Below are 21087 nucleotides of genomic sequence, written 5' to 3'. Positions count from 1 at the left end.
GGGCTATTAAAAAATAATATGAGAAGAAAATGAGTGTAACTAAAATGAGGATACTTAGATGGATGTGTAGTAAGACTAGAAGAGACAAAATTAAAAATAAAGAGATTCGAGAAAAATTAGAGATATTCCAAATTAAGAAAAAAAATGAGAGAGGGCCATTTGAGATAATTTAGACATGTAAAATGTAGGTATATCTGTGTACTTGTTAGGAGAATTGAATTTCTAGATTTAGGAAAAAGTAAAACTTCTAGAGGTAAACCATGAAAGACATAGATGCAAGTATTAAAAAATGATATGATTGTTAAGAAAGTAGATTAAACTATGGTTGTTGACAAAAATAAATGATGCAAGAAGATTTAAAACTATGATCTAACACGATTCCTTTTATTGGCCTTTAATACAGCAACTCTAACGCTATGAAATATAAGGCTTAATTTGTTGTTATTGTTATTATTGCTTTTATTTATTTATGAAATTTTCCTTTTATTTCGATATTTTACTTTTCTCTTTACTCATCAAAAATCACAAACTTTTTATTTTGAAGATCATTTTTAAGCTTTCATGGTATCACCTATGTCATAACATATAATCTATGGACCTACTATTAGATATAAATTAAAAGAGTCGCCACCAATCTTTTTTGTTTAGGTGTGATTAGCCTCCTGATCGAATCTATCTTATTTAAAAAAGAGTTCTAAGATTGACTTAATTATCTTTAAATAGTAGATCCTGATCTACAAAATCAGACTTTAAGTTCAGGAGTACAATTATACATGGGGAAGGCTATAGCATCCCCACAACACCCATCCAAAGGATGGTACCAATTTGATTTTAGATTATCCAATCTTTAATCATATTTGTAATTTATCAAATTATTTAATATTGAAAATTAGTCTTAAAATTGTCCCAATAGTTTGGTAGCAATTTAAAATAATTTTCTCAACTCAAGAGTATTCATAATGACTAGTGACCTACTTTGAAGAGGCTCTATTATCGGATTTATCAAGTTATTCATTTTGGAAAAATTAGAGAAGTCTCTTAATAGTTTGGTAGGACTTATTTGAAAGCAGATCTCTCAATAGTTTGGTGAGATTTTATAGTAAAAAGATTTATAAAAATTTTTGAGTACCTCATTAAGTCTCTCAATAGTTTAGTAGAACTTAATTTGAAACAATCCTCTAATAATTTAGAAGCTAAAAATTATCTTTTATTGATTTATGAAATTTCTCAATAGTTTGGTGGATTTCATAAACCTATTTGAAAAATTTTTTTATTCCTGTTTTTAATTTGTTTATTTGTTTTTCAAACTTATTAAAAAAGATTTTTTTTTCTTTTTCTTTTTTTTTCCTTTTTATTATTATTATTTTTTTACAAAACTTAGAATTTTATAAAATATTCAGTGAAAATAAATAAATAATAAAAATTAAAAAAATAAACTAAAAATAAAATAAATCAAAATCATAAAATAAAATGAAAATGGAAAAGAAAAACTTGTGATTGGAGTCGAGTCAAAGCACGAGTCAGCACATGGATTGATGGGTCAGCGCGTGATCCTGGGCTATCAAAATGCTATCATTTTGGGTCATTATATAAGCCAAGTTCCAGCATTTTTTCTCAAAAACCCTTTGCTCTCACTCTCTCTTGGCTCAATTCTCTTTAACTTCTCTCTAGAAACCTTAAGAACACCCATCGAAAACTTCAACTGAAACTTGAAAAACCTATCGATTTCTAGAAAAGTCATTGTCGTAACGTCTAGATCCGGGGATCTATCGCTAGACATTGACTTTTAGGGAGTCGCCACCAATCTTTTTTATCTAGGTGCGATTGGCCACCTAAGGAATCTGTCCTTTCAGGGAACACCTAAGCTTAAGGGTCTCTAAAAGAATAGGTTCAGGTCTACTAACCAGAACAGGGTTCGGGAGTTCGGTTACGTGTGAGGAAGGTTATAGCACCCTCACAACGCCCATCAAAAGATGGTACCAGCTTAAATTTGTGTTATCCAAAAGCTTTAAAATTTTACCAAGTAATTAGTTATTGGAAATTATTCTCAATTGACTCTAATACTTTTAGCAGAAAATTGAGAAAATTCCCTCACCTCAGGAGTATGCAAGAAAACTACTGTTTCACTTACAGAGGCTCCGTCGTCGGATTATTTAAAGAAAAAAACAAAATCAAAATTAAGATAGAAAGGAAGGAAAGAATGATTTTTTTTTGTAGGGAAAATTGATACTTTCAACTTTTCCCTAAAAATATTTTTTGGAAATTTCGATTTTCAAGGAAAATTGATACTTTCAACTTTTCCTCAAAAACCCTTTTTTTGGAAATTTATTTTTCTTTTAAGGAAAATTGATACTTTCAACTTTTCCCTAAAAATATTTTTTTTCGAAATTTATTTCTGAGGAAAATTGATACTTTCAACTTTTCCCCAAAAATATTTTTTTTTGAAATTTATTTCTGAGGAAAATTGATACTTTCAACTTTTCCCCAAAAATATTTTTTGAAAATTTATTTCTAAGGAAAATTGATACTTTCAACTTTTCCCTAAAAATATATTTTTTTTGGAATTTTTTATTTTTATTTAAAGAAAATAAAATAATAAAAAATAAATAAAAAGAATATTACATAAACCTAATCTAATAAATAAAAATTAAAATAAACAAAGAAATAAATAAAAGAAAAAATTCAAAGAAAGAAAAAAAAAACCTGGAGCGGCTCGGATCGCGGCTCGACTCGGCTCGGCTCAAGGCAGGAAAACGGCTCGGGGGGAGCGGCTTGGCGGCTTGGCTCGGCTCGGCTCGGCTCGGAGGGGGCTGGCACGCGCGGGTCAGAAAGCGGGTCGATGCCCGGGTCGGGTCGGGTTGCGGCAAAACGCGTGGATCCTCTAGGTTACTTAAGGCCAAAACGACGTCGTTTTGGGAGGGTATAAAAGGCACCTTCCTCCATTTTTCGGCAGAACGCTCCTCCTCCTCTCTCTCTCTTCTTCCTTTTTCTCTCCCTTCTCTCTAGAAACCGAAGAACACCGGTGCCGGATTCTGGAAATTTTCGCCGGAATCTGGAAATTTCACCGGAAGTTGGTCGAAAAGTCGCCGGTTTCTGGGATTCTTCGCCGGAAACTGGGCAGGTCGCCGGAAACTTCAATGTTGGCCGGAATTTTCGCCGGAAAATTCAAACTTCGCCGGAATTTTTGTCGGAATCTGGAAATTTCCCAGAAATTTCCAGAAAAAATTTTCGCCAAAAATTTCTAAAAAATTTTTCTCACTCTCAGAACACTCCTAAACTTTTTCTAACTTCCTATACGCCTCCTTTTCTCTCAAATCAGTAGCTTTACTTACTGTTTTCCCTCTTTTCATTCTGTTCCAGGGGGTGCCTTTTATAGGGATTGATCAGGAGTTCCTGATCAATCCCAATTCCTCATTGGACGGGAATTCAATCTTTGAATCCCACTGGACTCTTCTGATTGAATTCCCATTTCCAATGGGATTCTTCAGCCTTCAATCTCAGCCCTCCAAAATCAAAATCAAATAAAATAAAAAACTAGATAATTAGAGAAGATAAATCAGCAGATATTATAGGATAAATAATAATAAAAAAATATATCAGATATATAATTAGATAAGTAAAAATACAAAAATGAATAAAATAAAAAAGATAAAAATATATATATATATATACATAAATAATAAAATACACATAAATATTAACAAAAAATAAATAAATAAATATATACATATATTAATACATAATAATAATAATAAATAATACAATACATAAAATACAAAAGAAGAAGAAAAGAGAAAAAAAAATAAAAGATAAAATTGAATTGGGCTTACCCATTTGGGCCAGGCCCAATTGATTTGGGCCGGACCCAATTGGGTGTCTACAGCTGCCCCTCTTTGCACATTTTCTGTGAAACAGAAATTGCGCAAAGACGTAGACACCCAATCAAGACTCAACTCAACATTTTTTGGTTTTTTTGTTTTTTTTGTTTTCTTGTTTTTTTGGTTTTTTTGTTTTTTTGTTTTTTTTTGTTTTTTTACCAAAGCTCCTCTAAACAGAGGCACCACGACTTTTGAAAAGTAAATTGCTCCTCTAAACAGAGGTGCCACGACTTTGGAAAGTAAATTGCTCCTCTAAATAGAGGCAACGAACTTGAAAAAGTAAATTGCTCCTCTAAACAGAGGCAACAAACTTTGAAAAGGTAAATTGCTCCTAAATTGCTCCTCTAAACAGAGGCAACGAAACTTTGAAAAGTAAATTGCTCCTCTAAACAGAGGCACCACGACTTTGGAAAAGTAAATTGCTCCTCTAAACAGAGGCAACGAAACTTTGAAAAGTAAATTGCTCCTCTAAACAGAGGCACCACGACTTTGGAAAAGTAAATTGCTCCTCTAAACAGAGGCAACGAACTTTGAAAAGTAAATTGCTCCTCTAAACAGAGGCAACGAAACTTTGAAAAGTAAATTGCTCCTCTAAACAGAGGCACCACGACTTTGGAAAAGTAAATTGCTCCTCTAAACAGAGGCACCACGACTTTGAAAAGTAAATTGCTCCTCTAAACAGAGGCAACGAACTTTGAAAAAGTAAATTGCTCCTCTAAACAGAGGTACCACGACTTTGGAAAAGTAAATTGCTCCTCTAAACAGAGGCACCACGACTTTGAAAAGTAAATTGCTCCTCTAAACAGAGGCAACGAACTTTGAAAAAGTAAATTACTCCTCTAAACAGAGGCAACGAACTTTGAAAAGTAAATACTCCTAGACAATCATGTCCGAAGGAGTTGAAAGTTGTGTTTGAAGAGATTTCAGGAGATTATGCCCAAAGGTCTTATAAATCAACCCTGATACCAAGAGACATCCTATCTCAAGGATTAGGAACTTACCTGACAAGTTTCTTCTCAAACTTGTAAAGTCTTTTCATATCTGTCTTTTTCATGTGAGATGTTGGAACACCCCTGCTTCTTGAATTTGTACACTATACTTTCCTGAAAGTAGTGTATGTTATGCAAATGCATATGAATTTCAATGCATGCTATGCACATGTTGGCCAATTAATTCCTGTTCAATGTATGGTACTCAAGTTTCTCAAGCTTTTTTTTTTTTTTTTTTTTTTTTTTTTTGGCATCAAGCTCTTTGATTCCTCAAAGATCCAATGACATTGTTCTTCTAAGATCGAACCAGTGTAGCTCTCAATTGTCCTTTCCACTCACATTCTTTCCTTGTTCTATTTTTCAATACTTTGGAATAAACTTCATCAATCGATCATCCCTTGACCATCATTCAATGAATTTCTCAGCGCTAGCAAATTTCAAAACAAATTTCATCCACCATCACTGGGTCCTTGTCTCAGCATCAACCATTCCAAAACAGACTTTGTCTACTGATTGTCTTCATCATTCAATCATATCTTGCAAGTCATATCGATCAATTCATCACTTTTCAAGATTTGCCCCATCATCTCTTTTAGGTTTCTACCATTTCTTCATCATCTTAGATTTCTTTTCAAATGAATGTAAGATTCTTTTAAGCACATATTCATTCATTCATTATCATTTCAAATTTTGACAAATACAATGCAATCAAGCATTTTCTCAATTCATTCTAAGGGTGTAACAATAAGAGGACAGAAAGTGAATTATGGTAAAGATAATCAATGGAGATCTATTTTGGTAGAAAATAAATGGGAAAGGAAATAAATTGGATGTCATTGAGGTAAATGGTATGTCCAAATGATGAATATTCAGACAATTTTCAACATTAATCTAAGATTCTTTTTCAAAAACTCATTCATTTACTGTTGAAGTCATCTTGAGCTTGACGAACTCTGCCCCAGTCTTTGAGGGATCTTCAGATGTCTTTGATCTTTCTATTCATGTGAGCCATTTGACCTGGATCTTTTTTTTTTTTTTTTTGGTACCAAAATCACCCTTTCAGGTTTTCAATTTGGATCTCTTTTTTCATTTTTTCATTTTTTCTTTTTCTTTTTCTTTTTTTTTTTCATCATCTTTTTTTCTCATTCTTCACCTATTATTAACATCCTTCATACATCAAACTTTTAAGGTAATGTAGCATGATTCCATCGCTTCATCATGAGCATGCCTTCGCTCAACATATGATCATTCAAGTTGAGTATTCACACTTGATCCAAATGGACTTTTCAAGGTTGTAATGTAGGTCAAGGTGAAGGGTCATAAAAAAAATAGATATAATAGGCTCAAAACATGTATTAAAAAGGTTCAAGACTGAAGGATCATTTGATGCAGCTTGGCATTTTGCCCCACATCGTTTCGCTATTTTTTCTTTCCTCACACAAAGGATTCTCATTACTTTGCCCCAAGTCATGTGTGGCATTTATTTTTTTCTTTTGCTTTTCTTTCTCTTTTCATCTTTGAGACCTTTTATGGTTTTTTTTTTTTTTTTTTTTTTTCAAAAATTACCCTCCAGTGTAGAGGGTGATCCTTGGTTGGGGTTCTTCAGAAAAATGATAAGCTCAAAGGGGTAACAATAAATGGTTTTTCAAATGGTAAAAGAAAGATGGCCATTTTTCATCTCAATTGTGAATACCTTTCTTGAACATCATCTATTGAACAAAGCTCATGAACTTGTATAAAAGATTACACACCTTCAAGACATATCTATTTCACCTTCAGTAATAGCTTACTTTTTGCTCAAATCATCTCTTCACATTGACGTGGATGAGTTCTCAAAATTAAATCTCAGAATTATTGTTATTATTGTCTAAATATTCATCATCTGAAATTTAAGAATGGGGATGTGAAGTTATGGAAGGTAACAAAGCATGGAGTAATGGTCAAGTGAAAGAGAAAAATGTAATGAAATGCATTGACTTGCCTTTATTAAAATGATAACAAGTGAAGTCATATTGCAAAAAAATCTAACATTGTTTGAAAAAAAAAAAAAATCCCAAAATGACAAAAGAAACCTTCAACCAGCCTTATCTCCATTGATATCTTGCCCCTCAATTCATTGTGAATCTCCGGATCCTTTCTGTTCTTGACTTTCGCTCAGTACACTAACATTAGGTGCTGTTGCTTTTCCTTGATCAAAACTTACCATTCCATCATTGACCAACCGTTGCACCTTATATTTTAAAGTAGTGCAATTTTCAGTAGAATGGCCAGTAATTCCATAATGATAATCACAATGGGCTATAGGATCATACCACTTTGGATAGGGTGGTTTAAGCGGTTCCACATGGCTGGGGGCAATCAAGTGGCTATTATAAAGTTCTCGATATAACTCTGTATAAGTCATAGGGATCGGATCAAATACAGGTTTTTCTCGAGCAGTCCGTTGTTCTCGTGAGCCACTTGCTGGGTTAGTAGGACGAATTTGGGTTCTTACCGGAGCTTGAATATTAAGGCGGTAAGTGGATGAATAAGATGGTTGTGGAGCTAGCTGGTATGGGTAGGATGAGGCATTATTCACAGCGGGATAGTATGGAGAGTAGCCTTGGGATGGATAGGGTTGATAACCCCTGAATTGTTGTCTATCAAAGCTCACAGCTTGAGCTTCAGCTTCTTTCTTTTCTGATGCCTTCTTGGTTTCTCCTCCTTTTAATTTGCCATTTTTTATGGCACTCTCAATAATTTCTCCAGAGATCACCATGTCAGCAAAATTCTTTGTTGCATTCCCTATCATCTTCTAATAATATGGAGGTTTCAAAGTGCTGACAAACAGCACTGTGGTCTCTTTTTCTGTCAGAGGAGGTTGTACCTGTGAAGCTATATCTCTCCATCTCTGGGCGTACTCTTTAAAAGACTCGTTTGACTTTTTCTCCAGATTCTGTAAAGATAAACGATCAGGAGCCAAATCGATAATGTGTCGATATTGACTGATGAAGTCATGTGCCATATCACTCCAAGAGCGAATACGAGTCCTATCCAACTGAACATACCATCTAGCGGCAGAGCCAGTAAGACTGTCCTGGAAAATATGCATCAAGAGTTTTTCATCATGAGCATGAGCTGCCATCTTCCTGCAATACATGGTGATGTGGGTTTTGGGGCACTTGGTACCATCATATTTTTCAAATTTTGGTACTTTGAACTTATAGGGAATAACCACATCAGGGACTAGGCAGAGCCCAGCAGCATCTACTGACCCATAAAAGCTAAATCCTTCCACAGCCCTTAGCCTCTGCTCTAGCATACTAATCTTGAAACTTTTCTCAGCTTCTACTCTCATCTTTTCCTTCTCTTTTACATCATCTAGATCAGGAATTGGTTCTGCTGCTTTTTCAGTGAAGACAGGATTTATATAGCTATTATACTGCCCTGGGTTGAAAGCTGATGGCATTCCAGGATATGTTGGATATGCAAAATGTTGTGGTGGGACCTCTTGGGCAGACTGGGCTTGAGGTGGGCCAAAACCTGGAGGGTACAATGGGTCAGCCACTTCTTGCTGGCTTGTACTTCCTTCAACTCTTTTTCCTTTATTCATATTATTGAGAGCCTCCAGAATTTTGCTAAGTTCATTTTCAATCTTCTCCTGAGCTTTTTCTAGCTTTTCAAATCTATGAGAACTTTCCTCCTCCATTTGCCTTGCTCTGGATCTTGTGTTGTATGGATGAGCAAAGTTTTCGCTAGATGGAGCTATCCTCGGACCTTGAGTACCATACTTATGATTAGAAATGTTATGCTGTACCTTATGTATGATGCTTTGATACACAAATGAAATGTACATTTTTTGAATGAAATCTAGTATGAAATGAATGCAAATGATTGTGTTGAAACATGATCATGAAAATAATACAGATGCATACAATCAGACAAACAACATAGTTCCATGGATGAAATGAAAGTGATGCTGATGCATAGTGTTACATATGATAAAAATTATACACAAAGTTAAGCAATCAAAATGATTAGATAAACACCCTTTTTGTGTCCTAGTTTCAGGGCATATCTATCATCGGGTAGAAAGAGCTTTATCCTAGGTGTAGGCACTCTTAAGGTTCACTACATGTGGTTTTAAGGTCAGAGTCTAAAGGTCCTCAAATTGTTCCTTACATCCTTGTCCATCACAGACTAGTAAGGCACCCTAATCCTCACCCATTACAGGCTACAAGCGGAAAAGGTTCAATTTGAGTGAGAGTATTTCGCTAGCCACTGCGGAGGCATTAGACCTCACGAAAGCAATAGGTACTTTACTCCCTCCTAGAGGGACAGAGCTCGAGTGTAGAGCTCATGTTATGCACATGCACATGAATGACATAATTAACAAGGTAAATAAAACATGAATGAATAATACACATATATACAAAAAGGTTCAATTTTATTAGGCTTTTGGATAACACAAATTCATTTGCTGGCCTAACTCTCAAAGTCCCCAGTGGAGTCGCCAAGCTGTCGTAACGTCTAGATCCGGGGATCTATCGCTAGACATTGACTTTTAGGGAGTCGCCACCAATCTTTTTTATCTAGGTGCGATTGGCCACCTAAGGAATCTGTCCTTTCAGGGAACACCTAAGCTTAAGGGTCTCTAAAAGAATAGGTTTAGGTCTACTAACCAGAACAGGGTTCGGGAGTTCGGTTACGTGTGAAGAAGGTTATAGCACCCTGACAACGCCCATCAAAAGATGGTACCAGCTTAAATTTGTGTTATCCAAAAGCTTTAAAATTTTACCAAGTAATTAGTTATTGGAAATTATTCTCAATTGACTCTAATACTTTTAGCAGAAAATTGAGAAAATTCCCTCACCTCAGGAGTATGCAAGAAAACTACTGTTTCACTTACAGAGGCTCCGTCGTCGGATTATTTAAAGAAAAAAACAAAATCAAAATTAAGATAGAAAGGAAGGAAAGAATGATTTTTTTTTGTAGGGAAAATTGATACTTTCAACTTTTCCCTAAAAATATTTTTTGGAAATTTCGATTTTCAAGGAAAATTGATACTTTCAACTTTTCCTCAAAAACCCTTTTTTTGGAAATTTATTTTTCTTTTAAGGAAAATTGATACTTTCAACTTTTTCCCAAAAATATTTTTTGAAAATTTATTTCTAAGGAAAATTGATACTTTCAACTTTTCCCTAAAAATATATTTTTTTTGGAATTTTTTATTTTTATGTAAAGAAAATAAAATAATAAAAAATAAATAAAAAGAATATTACATAAACCTAATCTAATAAATAAAAATTAAAATAAACAAAGAAATAAATAAAAGAAAAAATTCAAAGAAAGAAAAAAAAAACCTGGAGCGGCTCGGATCGCGGCTCGACTCGGCTCGGCTCAAGGCAGGAAAACGGCTCGGGGGGAGCGGCTTGGCGGCTTGGCTCGGCTCGGCTCGGAGGGGGCTGGCACGCGCGGGTCAAAAAGCGGGTCGATGCCCGGGTCGGGTCGGGTTGCGGCAAAACGCGCGGATCCTCTAGGTTACTTAAGGCCAAAACGACGTCGTTTTGGGAGGGTATAAAAGGCACCTTCCTCCGTTTTTCGGCAGAACGCTCCTCCTCCTCTCTCTCTCTTCTTCCTTTTTCTCTCCCTTCTCTCTAGAAACCGAAGAACACCGGTGCCGGATTCTGGAAATTTTCGCCGGAATCTGGAAATTTCACCGGAAGTTGGTCGAAAAGTCGCCGGTTTCTGGGATTCTTCGCCGGAAACTGGGCAGGTCGCCGGAAACTTCAATGTTGGCCGGAATTTTCACCGGAAAATTCAAACTTCGCCGGAATTTTTGTCGAAATCTGGAAATTTCCCAGAAATTTCCAGAAAAAATTTTCGCCAAAAATTTCTAAAAAATTTTTCTCACTCCCAGAACACTCCTAAACTTTTTCTAACTTCCTATACGCCTCCTTTTCTCTCAAATCAGTAGCTTTACTTACTGTTTTCCCTCTTTTCATTCTGTTCCAGGGGGTGCCTTTTATAGGGATTGATCAGGAGTTCCTGATCAATCCCAATTCCTCATTGGACGGGAATTCAATCTTTGAATCCCACTGGACTCTTCTGATTGAATTCCCATTTCCAATGGGATTCTTCAGCCTTCAATCTCAGCCCTCCAAAATCAAAATCAAATAAAATAAAAAACTAGATAATTAGAGAAGATAAATCAGCAGATATTATAGGATAAATAATAATAAAAAAATATATCAGATATATAATTAGATAAGTAAAAATACAAAAATGAATAAAATAAAAAAGATAAAAAAATATATATATATATATACATAAATAATAAAATACACATAAATATTAACAAAAAATAAATAAATAAATATATACATATATTAATACATAATAATAATAATAAATAATACAATACATAAAATACAAAAGAAGAAGAAAAGAGAAAAAAAAATAAAAGATAAAATTGAATTGGGCTTACCCATTTGGGCCGGACCCAATTGGGTGTCTACAGTAATCAAAAAATTCAACAAAAAATTGAAAAACCCATTGATTTCTGGAAAAATTATCGAAATCACACCGAAAAATTCAACCTTTGCTTGAAAATTCAACCAAAAATTTAAAAAATTTATCCCAAACCCAGATTTTCCAAAAAAAATCTCAGATCACCCCAAATTTGCCCAAATTCCTCCAAAAACTCTCTAGAACCTGAATCTTACCTCTAAAAACCTAAATCTGAACCTAAAAACTTCAAATTAAACCCAAACAAAAATCAAAATCCAAAAAATTCTTTACTGTCGAAAATTTTCCAAAACACCAATTCTCTTAAAAAATCAACTATTTCCCCCAAAAATAAACTATTTCCCAAAAAATCAACTCCGTCTATTCCTTTGATCTTTAGTTCAATTTATAGGCATCCTTAGGGCAAATTTTTAAGAAACGGATAGAACCAATCCTAAGCTTGAATCCTAGGATTAGATTATGCCTAAACCTCAAATTAGATCTAGGTTCTTTGCTAATTTCTTGTATCAATTAAAAATCCCTTGATTTTAGTTCTGATTGACCTTTTGGTCAAATTCAATTCCAAGTTTTAGTTTTTTGGTTGTCGATTAGGAAAAAAAATAAATAAATAGAAATAATAATAATAATAAAAGTAATAATACTAATAAACATATAATACTATACTATAGTAATAAGCTATACTACAATAATAATAATAATAATATAAAATAGTACATTATAATAACAAATAATAATACTATTAAGAAATAATAGTAATAATAATGATGATGAAAATAGACCTCGAACACATATGGGTGTCTACAGCTACCCTTCTTTGCATATCTCTATTAGATAGGGATAATGTAAAGACATAGACACCCACTCTGTTCTAAGAATCAAATCAATAATTTGAAATGATCGAGATTGAGCCACAAGTTAGAAAAATTATCGAAATTAAAAAAGTTATAAAGGTGATCTAGACTGAGCCAAGATTGGATGACTAGGACAAAGTCACAAGTCTGAAAGATGAAGTGATCGGGACTGACTCGAAGTCGAAGATGAATGACCGAGATGAAATCGTGGGTCAAAAAAATAATCTGGACTAAACCGAGATTGAATGATCAGTACTAAACCATAAGTTAGGAAATGATCTAGACTGAGCCAATATAAGATAACTGGGATGAAATCGCGAGTTTAAAAGATGAAGCGACTAGGATTGAGTCAAGGTCGAAGATGAATGATCGAGACAAAATCATGAGTCAAGAGAATGATATGAACTAAGCCAAGATCGGATGACCTGGATGAAATCGCTAGTCTAAAAGATAAAATGACCAAGATCGAGTCGAGATCAAAGATGAATGACTAGGACGAAACTGTGAGTCAAAAAAATGATCTAGATTGAGCCGAGATCAAATAACCAAGACGAAACCACTAGTCTAAAAGATAAAGTGACCAAGACCAAGTCAAGGTCGAAGATGAATGATCGAGATGAAACTATAAGTCTAAAAGATAAAATGATCAGAATCGAGTTGAGGTAAAAAATAAATGATCGAGATGAAACCGCGAGTCAAAAAAATAATTTAGACTAAACCAAGATTGGATAATCAGGATAAAATCGTAAGTCTGAAAGATGAAGCAACCTAGATCGAGTCGAGATCAGAGATGAGTGATCGAGAAGAAATTGTATGTCCAAAAAATGATTTGGACTAAGCTAAGATTAAGTGAGTGATGATGATATTGCAACAGGATGCAAATGTAAACACAATGTATATAATGTTGATGTTATGAAATTTCAATTATGGTGTCAAGATTCTCAATACTCTACTAGTTCTTCTTAGTATCTCAGTATTAATAACTTTAGAATAAATTTCATCAGCTAATCCATGTCATTCTTCTCATCGGTCACAAATTACAAGTCATGTCAACCAATATTTCATTAAATTCGTCATTGTGTCACCTTGTTTGCCTTTTAAAATCATTTTCTTAAGTTTCTTTCACTCTTTCATCTTGGATTTTTTTCAACTGAATAGAAAATCTTTTACGAACATTGTCATTCATTTATTTATCATCATTCAAATTAATGACAGATATGATACATTTCTTTGATTCATTTAAGAAATGTTCATTTAGTGAAGGATAAGAAAATTTTATTACTAAAAGAATAAAAGGTAAGGTAAAAAACATTTCAAGTGTGAACAAAGGCAAAATGTTATGATTTATTCAAATAGGATATTAACATTCAGAAAATTTTGAATATTCAAACTTAGGATCATCTTTCAAAAACACATTCTATTAATGTTTCCAATCTTTGGGCTAATCATCATTCTCCTTCCTAGGATCTTTATATGAAGTTATTTTTCTCGTTTTTATTTTTACTTAAATCGCCCTTTTGGGTTTTCTGTTTAATTTTTCATTTTTCTTTTTTTTTTTCTTATCTTACTTTTTCTCTTTTTTTTTGTTGTAATTTTCTTCACCCTTTGTTTTTTTTTTTTTTTGCCCTTTTTTCTTTTTTTTTTTTTATCTATTAGTGACACTTTGATCAAAGCTTTAAATGATCCAGTAGCAAACTTGCCCTAACTTAATTTAAGATTCTTCAAATCAAGTATTCATGTTCGATCAAAATAGACTTTTAAGGGACATAACGTAGGCTAAGGTAAAGGGTGACAAAAAAAATTAATCAACAGGCCCAAACTGTATTTGAAGGGTAATCAAACCAAGGATCATTTCTTTATGTGGAGCACTTTGACATTTTACCCCAGCAAGTTTTTTTTCTTTTTTTTGTTTTTTTATTTTTCTTATTTTTTTGGTAGAGCACATTGGCATTTTGCCTCATCAAATTTCCTTCACTTTTTCATTTGTTATTTTTTCTTTTCATTTTCTTCATTTATTAAGAAAACTTGATCACAAAAGAGCTTTGTCCCTAAAGATAAACAGATTTTTAAAATTTTGCCTCCCAATGTGGGGTGATCCTTGGTTAGGGTTCCTTAAAAGAAATTTTCAACAAGCTCAAATAAGATAGCAAAGGATAATTTTACCTTTTTTATTTTTTTTGAAGGATAGAAGAAAGATGACTATTTCTCATTTCAAAAATGAATACTCTCAATGAAGAACTTTCATTGACTAAGAGCAGACAAAAATTATGTGTTACATCACTTTTGAAATTCTTCCCCAAGTTTGTTTTTTTATTTAGCAGTCTCGATGAATCAACAATTTCTATCTATCAATCAGATCATTAAATGATGTTTTCAAAATCAAATCTTAAACTATCATCATGATTGTCTGAACATTCATTATTTGGAATAAAAAAAATGATATGGGCAAAAGGTAAGAGAAAGTAAAAGTAAATAATAAGGATTCACAAAAAAGAAGAATATCATGAAAATGCATCAAACATGTCATTTTATTAAAATGATTAAAGATAAAATGAAATCTAAGTACGAAAAAAAATCCACATTATCAATAATTCTAAGGTGATGAGCAATTCAATCAACCTTCCCAAAATCATGCCCCTAGGTGATTAGGCAATGGGTTTCCACTAACATTAGATGCCATGTTTTCATGAGTATCAAAGTTTATCAACCTTTTTTTTATCAGACTTTGCACCATATGTTTCAAAAAGATACAATTTTTGATGGAATGGTCGATCACCTCAAAATAATAGTCATAGTGAGCAGTAGAATTATACCATTTGAGATAGGGAGGTTTAAGTTGTTTTGCAAGAATAAGGGAAATCAAGTGATTCTTGTAAAGCTCTTGGTATAGTTTGGTATAACTTATGGGGATAAGGTCAAATGTAGACTTTTCCCATTCCGTGATTCTTGTGTAGCACTCGTTGGAGTAGTGAGATGAATGGAGGACCAAAGAGGGAATGGATAAGAAGGTTGTGGAGTTGACTGGTAGAGTATAATAGAAACATGACTTACAAGAAAATAATATGTGTGATAGATTGGCTAATGGTAATTTATGGATTACTGCTTATCGAAACTCATAACTTGAGTCTCACTTTCATTTTTCTTAGACATCTTTTTAGAAATAGATTATTTTTTTCTAGTTTGCTACTTTTGATGGCATTTTTAATGATCTCCCCTGAAATCACCATGTCGATAAAATTCTTAGTTGTGTTTCTTATCATCTGCTCATAATAAGGTAACTTTAGAGTGCTTACAAATAGCACTATCATTTCTTTCTCTATTAAGAAAGGTTATACTTGAGCAGTGACATCTCGTCATCTTTGAGCATATTTTTTGAAAGATTTAGATGCTTTCTTCTCCATCTTTATAATGAAAGGCGATCAAAAGCCATGTCTATGATGTGGCGATATTGGTTAATGAAAGATTGAGTCAAATTTTTCCATGATCGTATGCGAGTCCTATCCAACTGAATATACTATCTTACCACAGACCCAGCCAAGCTATCTTGAAACACATGCATGAGTCATTTTTCATTACTGATGTGTGCTACCATTTTACGACAATACATCATGATGTGTGTAATGAAGCACTTAGTATCGTCATACTTCTCAAATTTTGGTACCTTGAATTTTAGAGGAATCATAACATCTAGAACCAGACAAAAGTTGACAGCATCCATGGATCCATAGAAACTAATGCCTTCTATAGCTTACAATCTTTTCTCAATCATGCCCATAGCTTGATTAGTGTTAGAGTCTTTCAGGGACACAGCCATCTATAACTGTACTTTTTCTTTAGTCTTATCCATTTTAAGAATTTGGATGGGCTCATCTGCTTTTTTAGCGAAGACAAGGGTTGGTATAGCTTTGAAATTTCCCTTGATTGTAATTTAAGAACGTAGTCTATTATTACTGAAAGCTTGAAATGGTTTAGGCCTGATGTAGAGCGAAACTCGAAAGATACAATGGCTCAATATCTTCATATGAGATGTCTTTTTCTACTATTTTCTCTCTATTTATATTTTCTAAAGCTTTAAGGATATTGCTTAGCTTCCCCTCAATTACTTCCTAGGTCTTTTCTAACCTCTTAAATCAGTCTGCATTGTCTCTTTCCATTTTTCTGGCTCTAGCCCGAGTATAGTACTAGTGTTGAGCTATCCTTAAACCTTGATTTCCCATGATGTGCAATGTTCGTGAAACTTTCAAATTATACATGAGAATGAGTACTAAAACAAAATACATGAATGCAATAAGGAAGATTTACCACATGGCAATTGTTATCAAAGAAAATCTTTATGAAATTAAAAGTTACTTTTAACCAAATCTAGCCTTACATCCATGAAAAGTCTAAAACTACTAGGAAAAAAAGCCCATGGCTTGTCGATACTAGCTTTGCACTTTGTTAAGGAGATCAACCAATTTCAGACTATGTGCTCCACTGATGGCACCCTTGCTTTCCATTTTTCAATCATTTCTACCATGTATTTGGCTTTGTAAATGGCCACTATGATTTGTTTAAGCAAAGCCTTCAACTGGTTATGCTTTTGCACATATGCTTCTTTCATTTACTAATATTTTTAGTCATGACTTCATTTGCACTGTGATTCCCCTAACTACTCCATTTAGCATCTTCAAAGACCATTGTATCATTTTCTTATAATTTTGCTTGCAGTTGTCCATTTGCTGGCAATAGTTGGGCCAATTCCTAATTAGTGGATGACCTTGTTGTATTAAGGTCAATGCATAAATTCCTCCATCCATCCTTTTCTTGCTCCAGTGTTTGGACTTCTATTTTTAGCCTTTTGTTTGCAAGTTTCAACTCTTCAAACTCTCTTTTTAGGCTAGTAGAGGATTTGCCTAGGCTTTCCATGGATATAACTAAGATTTTCCTTTTCAAAAATTATTTTGTGGTAAATATTCCTTATGATGAATCTAATAATATGAATGCATGATAAAAGAAAAAGGGTCAGTAGAAAAACATAAAATATATCAGCATATAGGGTTAGTAAAAAGTGTACAAAAAAGATAAAACATAAGCTAGCATAAGCAATGAAAAGAAGTAAATCGAAAAGAAAGAAAATAACCTCACATTTATTAGGCAAGGCCTGGATAATAAGAAATCATTTACTGGCTTGACTCTCGATGTCCTCATAAGAGTTGCCAAACTATCATAACGTATAGATCCATAGACTTATCGTTAGACATGAATAAAATGAATCGCCACCAATATTTTTTGTTTATGTGTGATTGGCCACTTGATTGAATATATCCTATTTAAAGAAGAGTCCTAAGATTGACTTAGGTATTTTTAAATAGTAGATCTTGATCTACGAAACTAGAGTTTAGTTTCGGGAGTACGATTATGCGTAAGAAAGATTATAGCACCCTCACAACGCCCATCCAAAGGATAGTACCAGTTTAATTTTAAATTATCAAAGCCTTAATCATATTTGTAATTTATCAAATTATTTAATATTAAACATTAGTCTTAAAATTGTCCCAATAATTTGGTATCAATTTAAGATAATTTTCTCACCTTAGGAGTATTCATAGAAACTAGTGTCTCACTCTGAAAAGGCTTCATCGTTAGATTTATTAAGGTATTCATTTTTAGAAAAATTAGTGAAGTTTTCCAATAGTTTGGTAGGACTTACTTTAAAGCAAAACTCACTAACTCTCAATAGTTTGGTGAGATTTTATTATAAAAATATTTGTAAAAATTTTTGAAAATCCCATTAAATCTCTCAATAATTTGGTAGGACATAATTTGAAGTAATTTTCTAATAGTTTATAAGATAAAAATTATCTTTTATTAATTTATGAAATTTCCCAATAGTTTAGTAGATTCCATAAACCTATTTGAAAAGATTTTTTTATTCTTTTTTTATTTTTTTTTGTTTTTCAAACTTATTAAAAAGTTGTTTTCTTTTTCTTTTTATTTCTTTTTATTATTTTTTTTTAAAAAATTAAAATTTTATAAAATATCCATTGAAAATAAACAAATAAATAAATAAAATAAATAAAATTATAAATAAAATAAAATATAAATAAAATAAAATAATAAAATGAAAATGGAAAAGAAAAACCTGCAATTCGAGTTAAGTCAGAGGGCGGATTCTGGGCTATCAAAATGCTGTCGTTTTGGATAGCTATATAAGCCAAGTTCTAGTGTTTTTTCTTAGAAACCCTGTGCTCTTTCTCTAGCCTCAATTCTCTCAAACTTTTCTTTAGAAACCCCAAGAACACTCACCGAAAAATTTAATTGAAAACTGAAAAATCCACCGACTTTTGGAAAAGTCATCAAAAAATTCAATTGGAAACTAAAAAACCCATTGGTTTCCTGAAAAGCTATTAGAATCCCACCGAAAAATTCAACCTTCACCTGAAAATTCCACCAAAAAATTTAAAATTTCATCCCAAACCTAGATTTTCCAACAAAAATCCCAAAATCCCCCAAATTTGCCCAGATTCCTCCATAACTCTTTGGAACCTTAATCCCACCTCTTAAAACCTAAATCCAAACCCAGAAACTTCAAATTGAACAAAAAAAAAATCAAAATCCTAGAAATTCTTTATTGCCAAAAATTTTTTAGAACATTAATTCTACCCAAAAATCAATTGTTTCTCCAAAAATCAACTTGTCTGTTTCTTTGATCTTTAGTTTAATTTATAGGCATCCTTAGAGCAAATTTTTAGAAAACGAGTAGAACCAATCCAAAACTTGAATCTTGGGATTGGATTATGTTTGAACCTCAAATTAGGTCTAGGTTCTTTGCTGATTTCTTAGATCAATTAAAAATCTCTTGATTTGGGTTTTGAATGACCCTTTGACCGAATTCAATTCCAAGTTTTAGTTTTTTGGTCGTTGGTTAGGAAAGAAAATAAATAAATAGAAATAATAATAATAATAAAAGTAATAATACTAATAAACTTATAATACTAATAAACTTATAATACTATACTATAGTAAAAGCTATACTACAATAATAATAATAATAATAATAATAATAACAATAATAATGATGAAAATCGATTCCAGATACAGATAGATATCTATAACCTAATTAAAGAAATTGCGTACATTTTTGTGAAAAAAGATGTCAATAGATAGGACATGAACATATAGAATATTCTCCATCCTTATCCCTAGTTTTTTTATATTATATACATTCTTGTACTTATACACAATGAGTATTTCAAATTCATTTCTATCCCCATCTCCATGGACAATTCCCATCCCATGAAATTTAAAAAAAAATAAAAAATAAAAAATAAAAAAAGTTTTTATTTTTTTTATTTTTATCTTGCACATTTAAATAACTTTTTTTATAAATATGTATTTTTTAAGAACAAATTATTAATTTTAATAAATCTAAAATAAATTTTATACTATTAAATATATGTAAATATATAAGATACAATTATAGGTATAGAACATATATTATATTATTCATCTTCATACTTATATCTAATAAAAAATTTAAAATCATACTCATTACTATTTTTATTCTTAAAATTTAATACCCATCTATGTTAAGATAAAAAAATAAAATTTTTCATCATGTTTAGATAAAATTAATATTCTTACTTATAAAACCACCTGTTTAATGTTACAAAATTATAATTTTGTCCTCATAATTTCACACTTGAAAAGAAATAGAGAGAGAGAGAGAAAACTTTTCACATGTTTCTCGAGGTCGACCGGGAAGATTCTTATCAATGGCGTCACATGTTTCTAAAGGCAGAAAACTTTTCCATGATTTTTAGATTAAAAAAAACAAAGAGAATTCAATAGGGAGTAGGGGTAAGTACTACACCTATCGTTGACATAAATGGTGTCGTTTTGTGTCTTATAAATGATTTCACTTAAACTATTACGAAGAATAGACAGCAATCAAACTGCATAAATGGTCCCTACTGCAATCGATTTTTTTTTTATCACCGGCGTAAGTCCTAGATGACTATTTGATGGAGAATCCTTCATGATCAGTTGGGCATTTTTTTTTTTTTAACTGGGAAAGCTAATTAATCTTCTCCTTTTTATTATTTTTATTTTATTTATTTATTTAAAATTATGAAATAATGTTATTAATTAAATATAATAAATAAATTTTATCATTATAAAATAAATCAATAAACAAATAATATATCATGAACTAAAATTAAATTTATTATATTATTATTATTTTAACTAAAATAGATATATGCATAATTACAAAAAATAAAAAATATGTTATTTGATATATTATTATTTTTTATTATTTAAAAAATTATTTATTATAAAAATAAGTTAATATTTTTAATTATTTATTAATTTCGTAAATGTTAAATAATTTAAAATTTTTATCATCTAATATCTTTAATAATTATTTTTTTTCTTCGTACTATAATTCATCTCATCGTCGTTATTGAATTTACATGTAAACAAATATTCTACTATCATTAATTTTAATTTTATCGTTATAATAATTAATTTTACTTATACCATAATTTTCTACTTAACGCCAATCTAAATAAAGCCTAAGTATTCATTTAGTATCATTTTGGGTTTTTATTGTTTGTTTTTTATTTTTTAAAAAAATTATTTTATTTTATTTTCAAAAAATATTAAATATATTTGGCAAGTATGTAATGAAAACAATATATATGGTTCATGTGAATTAGATTTATTCATGAGTTGAATAAGAAATTTTCAAATTAAATTTGAATTAGCTCAACTAAAACACCAATTTATTAAAAGTTATTTTTATTTAATTTAACTTTAAAATATTTAAAACTATTCAAATATCAACATAAATAAATTTAAATCTCTAATAATATTTTA

The sequence above is a fragment of the Durio zibethinus genome, chromosome 19 (genome assembly GCF_047325235.1).
Source record: "Durio zibethinus cultivar Kanyao isolate XHJ-2024 chromosome 19, ASM4732523v1, whole genome shotgun sequence".
NCBI lineage: Eukaryota > Viridiplantae > Streptophyta > Magnoliopsida > Malvales > Malvaceae > Durio > Durio zibethinus.
This window is presented reverse-complemented; position numbering follows the sequence as displayed.